Source organism: Schistocerca nitens, chromosome 4 (genome assembly GCF_023898315.1).
Source record: "Schistocerca nitens isolate TAMUIC-IGC-003100 chromosome 4, iqSchNite1.1, whole genome shotgun sequence".
Taxonomy (NCBI): domain Eukaryota; kingdom Metazoa; phylum Arthropoda; class Insecta; order Orthoptera; family Acrididae; genus Schistocerca; species Schistocerca nitens.
Window position 1 is genome coordinate 558941406 of NC_064617.1, and position 7509 is coordinate 558948914.

The following is a 7509-nucleotide window of genomic DNA, read 5'->3' on the forward strand; positions in this document are numbered from 1 at the left end:
TAGACCGCTCGCCTGATGCAAGTTTTTCGATTTGACGCCACTTCGGCGACTTGCGCGTCGATGGGGATGAAATGATGATGATTAGGACAACACAACACCCAGTACCTGAGCGGAGAAAATCTCCGACGCACCCGGGAATCGAACCCGGGCCCTTAGGATTGAGAGTCCGTCGCGCTGACCACTCAGCTACCGGGGGCGGACACTTAGGACAGTGCCAGTACTTTTCTACGATGAATTTGACAAGCGCTAATCATCAGTTAGAGGTGGCTCCAGAATATAGTCCAAAAACAGCTTTCTCTACTCCTGGAGGCCATTACCAGTACATTAAAACGCCATGCGGTATGAAAAACGCACCGGCAACATTTCAGAGGTTGCTAGACAGTGTCTTGAGGTGTTTGAAACCGCGGCAAGTGTGGTATATTTCGATGGCATTATAGAGATTTCAAGTAGTATGGAGCAACATAGACAGCGGTTAAGGGATGTCTTTAGAGGTTAAGAGCTGCTCGTTTGTGAGCCTGGAGAAGTGTCATTTTGCCTTAGGAGAAGTAAAATATTTGGGTCATATTATAAGGAAAGAGTGCGAACAGATCAGAGGTTGGTACAGGCTGTAAGTTATTTTCGGGAACCGAAAACAGTTACAGAAGTACCGTCATTTATCGGAGTTTGCAATTTTCATCGAAAGTTCGTGAAGGGTTTTGCAGATTTAGCGCAACCGTTGATGCGATTGTTAAGGAAGGATGTGAAATTTGAGTGCACAGAAGAGAGTCAGAAAGTGTTTGACAAACTGAAAGAAGTGTTAACATGAAGTCCGATTCTTGTGTTTCCAAATTTTGAAAAGGAGTTTACACTAGCATGCGATGCATCAAATCAAGTGTTAGGGTGTGTTCTTAATCAGGAAATTGAAGGGAAAGAACATCCTGTAGCCTATGCGTCTGGGCAGTTGAATGCAGCAGAAGGGAATTATTCAACAACGGAGAGGGAGATGCTTAGCGTAATCTATCGAATCACATATTCTAAATGTTACTTATATGGGAGAAGATTTCGGGTAGTAACATATCATGTTGCATTGAAGTTATTGTTGCGGTTGAAGGATCCGTTCACTAGACTCGCTAGATGGGCTATGAAGCTTAGTTCAAATGGCTCTAAGCGCTATGGGACTTAACAAAAAATGGTTCAAATGGCTCTGAGCACTATGGGACTTAACTTCTGAGGTCATCAGTCCCCTAGAACTTAGAGCTACGTAAACCTAACTACCCTTAGGAAATCACACACATCCATGTCCGAGGCAGGATTCGAACCTGCGACGGTAGCAGCCACGTGGTTTCGGACTGAAGCGCCTAGTACTGCTTGTGCACAGCGGCCGGCGTGAGGCTTAGTGAATTGGACTACGAGGTGGCGCACAAGCCTGAGAAGAGGCACTGTAATGCGGATGCAAAAAATAGGAAGTTGGCAAAAGTAGAAGTCATAGGTTATGACCTAGCAGTACGGTAAGAATTATAGGACGCGGACAACGATTGAAAATTGTATTGGACACAGCCATAATATAATATGTACGACGGTCTTATGTGTAGGGAAACGAAGTTAGCGCCAAGGGTAGTAGTGCCAGTGAAGTTCAGGGATTGGGTTTTAAAGGAAGCACATGATCACATGTTATCTGGTCATGGAGGGTGTAGAGCGACGAATAGGAGAGTGGCGGAGAGGTATTGGTGGATGAGATAGGAAAGGAGATGAGGATCAGTATGTCCAGAATTGTATACCATGTTCGCAGACGGAGACGGCAGATTTTAGTCGGAAACAGATATATCTACAGCGGTTACCGGAAGCAACATGTCCATTTTCTATGTTGCCGATTGATGACTTAGGATCTTTGAGGCGAACACCATCGGGGAACAGATTCGTTCTCGCAATAATATACCATTTTTCGATGTACGTGGAGATGGTGGCTATGCCAAATCAACAGGCAGCGATGGTCGCGCAAGCGTTAGTAAACAGCTGCTGGATTTTGAAGTCTGGTGTACCGGAAATTACTGACCAAGGGACCAACTTCATGTCGGATTTAATGAAGGAACTGTGTAAATTGTTGAACCTAAAGACGTTGAGGACGAGCGTGTTGCATCCATAGGCCAACGGAAGGACGGAACGAGTACACAGAACAAACGGGAAGATGCTGAGTTTTAATGTGGATTCTTATCACCATCAATGGGACGAATATTTGAAGCATATTGTATGCAAATATAGTGCAAAATCCCATATAAATAGAGGTTTCTCTGCATATGAGGTAGAGTACGGGCGAAAAATGCCGTCACCGTTTGATTTCGTGAGGTTACAGAAAGGAAGGACCGATGAATCTGTACGACAATTCGCAAGTACAATTCAGGATGTTTGGAAACGAGTGCAAAAGGAGAATAATAAGGCTTTGGAAAGGCAGGAAAACGCAGTAAAACGGAAAGGAATTTTACCGCAGTAAAGAGTCGGGCAATGGGTAGTGATGTCCAGCCCCTATACGCAAAAAGGGAAAACGAAGTAGTTCATCACGAGGTATCAAGGACCATACCAAGTTGTTGAAACCACATCCCCCGTTAATGTTAGGCTTCAGCTGCGAACTGGAACAACCATAGTACATATTGGTTGGTTACAGCCATTTAAGAGTGATGTGATTCCAGCCGTGTCACAGGAAGGAAAGAGGAAGAAAGAGAGAGTGAAGAGAGGTGCTCAGCACAGAGATAACCAGGAAGATAGAGTACAGCATGAAGTACTGTATGCTTTGCGATCCAGAAAGTAGTAGTATTTTACAGTTTTTTTATTGTTTTCATGTCGTGTATCGTTGGGTTTGCGTAGAGTAATTAGGCAGTGTATTTTCATATGTTGTATCTATTTTCGCCTGCTGTGGACCGAAGTCATTTTGAAGAGCGAGGAAGAGTGATGGTGATCCCTTTCCTCAGGTCACTGAAAGGGGGAGCGTTGGCAGTGATTCATCTCTTCATCATCGAGGTGGATGCTTTACGGGTGCAGCACCTGGATGGGGGTGTGCTGTACTCAAGGCAGGAAGATTTGGTGGTGTCGAGTCACCAGTGGGCATTAAGGTTGGTATGGAACGTTTAGGAAATGCGGAATGAACTAAGGAGTCTTGAGGAAGTGTTCGAAGAGCTTAGGCAACGTGCAGAGGGCAAGGAACTGCTGAAGGATGTTGCAGGGGAGTATACGAATTTGCATGAGGCTTATAAGACGCTATGTAAGCAGGTAGGGCAGATGGAGGAAGCGGTGCCAGGGGTAAGGCGGAAATGAGGATGGCTGAACGCAGGGGGAAAATTTTAAAGGCAGATTTTGGAACCTCAGACGAAAGCGATATAAAAGTAAGGAACAACACGGTGGAAGTGGTGAAGCAACTCGCAGAGGAGACTAGGGCAATGGAAGCTTTGCGTGCAACTCATATAGGGAAATTGGAAGGGGAAGTCCTGAATAACACACGGTTGCTCCTCAAATTAACTGGGCAAGTAGTGGAATACGCTAAGGAGACGGAAGTCATAATAAATAGTAACGTGGGAACCCTAGAGGGGCATCTAGAAGTGCTAGACCGCAAGGTGGTGTTAAACAGACTTTTTCAAGGTGTGCAAGGCGCAGAAGGAACTACCATCAGCATTATATTTAATAATGGAGCCCAGCGAGCAAAATTTGCCGTTTTTCTACCATGTCGCTACAGTAAGGGTAACAACCGATCACACGAGTGTATATTTTGGTCCAAATCCCGGTTATGGGGAAGAACGCAAAGTTTCAGTATTACACGGTCCACCCATATCCAGTGAAGTGGAGAGAGTTTAGCAACTTTTTGGAAGTGAAAACTAAGGAGGTGTTGCTGATCTCAACAACTAGAAACCAGTACGCCAAAATAGCAAAGGAGGAATTACGAAGCTGCCACAGAGGGAAGGTAACGATATGCCCAGCCAGGGTGGTGAGTACCAATCCGGACACATGCACGGTGCAGTTGTTTTCAGCCAGGGGGAGAGGAATAGACTGTCCAAGGGACAACATGGAGCCAAATTTGAGCTTGCAACAGGTCAGGATGCAATGGATCTTCTCCACCTGCGAGAATGTGGAATGTGGCAGAAGTAGCAAGTTGTTTTGAGCGAGGAGTATTTGCAGAAGCGAAACGTATAGAGCTCGAGGGGAGCGGAATTTTAATCAATGGAACTAAGTGTAACATAATAGGACCGACCTTCCACCTCCCAGAGTCAATTTCAGGAGTCACGCATTTGACTGTTACGCAGCCACAGCTGTACTGGCCAGAAGCCACTTAAGAGTTTTTGCCAAGGCAGAATCTGATCCTGTTAAATAAAACTCTGGAGCCAGGTCTGCTGAGATCCGTAAACCAGTTCATTTTAGAGCAAGAGGGGCGCATATCAGCAGAACAGCTAGTGCAACATGTCGCTTGGTATAGGGAAAGGCAACTGCAAATAACGATAATTTTGAGCACCTCTGTCCCAAGCATCATTGCAGCCTTTACTTTGGTATATGTTGTTTTCCTTTTGATCAGGCAGAGAGCTAAGGGTAGCCCAAGTCCCAGTGGCCTGGATACCAAGGGAGTGAGACGAATAGGCAAGGGATTAATCGAGCAGTGGTTCAAAATGGTTCAAATGGCTCTGAGCACTATGGGACTCAAGTTCTCAGGTCATTAGTCCCCTAGAACTTAGAACTACTTAAACGTAACTAATCTAAGGACATCACACACATCCATGCCCGAGGCAGGATTCGAACGGGCGAACGTACCGGTCTCGCGGTTCCAGACTGCAGCGCCTAGAATCGCACGGCCACTTCGGCCGGCGAGCAGTGGTCGTCACGTAACAAGTTTTATGTTTTGTTTCATGTCATCGTTTTAAGGGGCACTATACCAGACTTTTTCTAGTAGTAAGGAAATATGCCATAGGTGCCGACCCAAACAAGTTAACAGCTAGTTAAGGGGCGATCCGGGGACTGGGTCTTTCCAACGCCTAGGATATGGAAAGCTATTTTTGCGCAATACTCTGAGCACAAGTTAAAGACAGGTGTTGGCCGTATTGCAGTGAGTTACGCATACCAACACTTGTGAAGTAGATCAGAGGTCACAGAGCCGTCAAATTGCTGAAAGAGTATACGTACTGATTTAGCATGTCACAAATCACAGGCAGAAGGGGCCCACTGGCCAACCTAGCGTGTTATGAGTACGTGATGCGAAGCGGCGTTTATGGCAAAACAGAGACGCACAGCCGCTTATAAATAGGTGTGGCCAGTGGTGGGCCACTCCACGGCTCGCTAACGTGGGCAGACTTCCTGGCTTCCAACACACGCCAGAGGTGTCCCGAAGCGAGGGCCGCTGATTCGGAGGCCGGATCGCTGGCGCTTGTTGTCGCTGCACCACAGCCACGCTGACTAGAAGCACGCAGCTGCCTGACTATGTCTCACACTGAGCGGCGGTGGGTCGGCAGGGACACAGACCACTGAGTCGACTGCCGGCATCCTGAGGACAACGCAACTCCACTGGCGTACATGGCTGACACATAGTGCTTGCATGGATCGCTGGGGCAGGCATTCCACATCAAGCCGTTTTGCAGACAGCGAAGTGGTGTTCTCAGCATTGCCGGACCCAGTGACGCAGATCGACGGGAACGGGGGCGCTGTAGTTGGAAACAATAAATCATTTGGAAAGCTCAGACGAGTCTTCATACGGTGCCTTCTACCTCTTCCCGCTACATTTGGTATCACTGTTACATTCGTTGGCAGAAGTTGCCACTACAACAGGGAGAGAAGTTAATACATCAGTCAAATGTGTTACTGTAAAGCACCGAATACTGTAGTTTGGTCCACTGTAATCCGCTGCAGTTTTGTAGATTATTTTTTCATGTCATTGGGTGTCACAAAATAATGGGAGGTGGGGGATAGAAATGTATGTTATTAAGTAATTTTCAGCAGCTGAACGTAAAAGAGTGTATGTAAGTTGTTCTATGTTTATATTTCAAATGTTTGAAATAAATGTAATGTCTCGTACAAAACAATTTATAATTTGGACACAATAGATGCTCAAACTGTATCGATTTTGCTCGTAAAACTAAAAGAAAATGGACTGCACCTATTTCTGTGGAAACAGGAAAGTTATTATCTTTGTGATAGTGTGAGTTTTTTCAAACATAGATTCCTGCTTATAAGAGTTGCGTTGACATTGAATACAATTCTTAAAGTGTTTTCTTATGCAGAATGACATGCGCCAGCAGGACTAATTCGCCGTGTTGGTGGTAGTGCAGTGCTGCTGTAGACAAACAATCAAAGCCAAGGTAGCTGTCACTTATCCCGCTTTGTTCCGTGGCCCACTGGCGTCGTAGCCTATTGTGTAGGTCAGCATCGTTAGTGCTCACTGTTGTAACTGCAACCAGGACGGTCGCGGGGTAGCACTGACGGAAGGCACGGCGGGACCCGCGGTAGGCCGGCGAACAACAACACAACGGAAAAGGACGGACACGACCAATGTAGGACAGAACAAAAACGACAAGATCGAACAACAGAGTCACAAGGAAACAAACTCGTACACGAACCAGGAAGAAAGTAGTCTAGCGCAAGCGAGGTGTAAACCGACGTAAGCGAGAGTAGACTGGATGGGCGAGTGGCCGGCGCTTAAGTACGCGGAGCGCGGTACCAGACTGACTGACACCCTGGGCCACTTGAACCTCTGGCTACAGCCAGCCAAGCCTAGTTGCAACCTGGGGTGGATTGCATGCCTGGACACATGAGTAGTAGCACTAGAAGTTTGAAAAAGCGATATGGAGGGTTATTTGGAATTTCTTTGTTGTGCCAGGTGGGGATCCAGTCTTTCCAAGAAATACGGTTAATAGCGTGCAGGAAGCGTCCATCTGCGACTGATTTTCACAGCTGAACACTGCCACCATACGGATCTCTTTGTGGACCATCATTGACAGGGTAGAACAGGCCTATATACCTACATATGGTGGAGAAAGGAAGAGATGTGTGGTGGTAGGTGGAGGTAATAGTGACTTTGACTTGGTTAGTTCATGATAACAGATCGAGGCGAACACGAATGAAGCTGCCACTCAAGTCTCCTAGTGAAATCTTTACGGACTATGATCTTTACCAATGCGCAGTACACGTGTTGCATTATGACTCGCTGTTCATCAGTGCTTTTTAACGACAATTTCGAAGTCTAATTAGAACACTGAAGCAATTTCCATCTGTAGGGGTAGTATGCATTGGTATTCCTGAGTGTCGATCACCTGGACTGCCACCATACGGATCTCTTTGTGGACCAACATTGACAGGGTAGAACAGGCCTATATACCTACATATGGTGGAGAAAGGAAGAGATGTGTGGTGGTAGGGGGAGGTAATAGTGACTTTGACTTGGTTAGTTCATGATAACAGATCGAGGCGAACACGAATGAAGCTGCCACTCAAGTCTCCTAGTGAAATCTTTACGGACTATGATCTTTACCAATGCGCAGTACATGTGTTGCATTATGACTCGCTGTT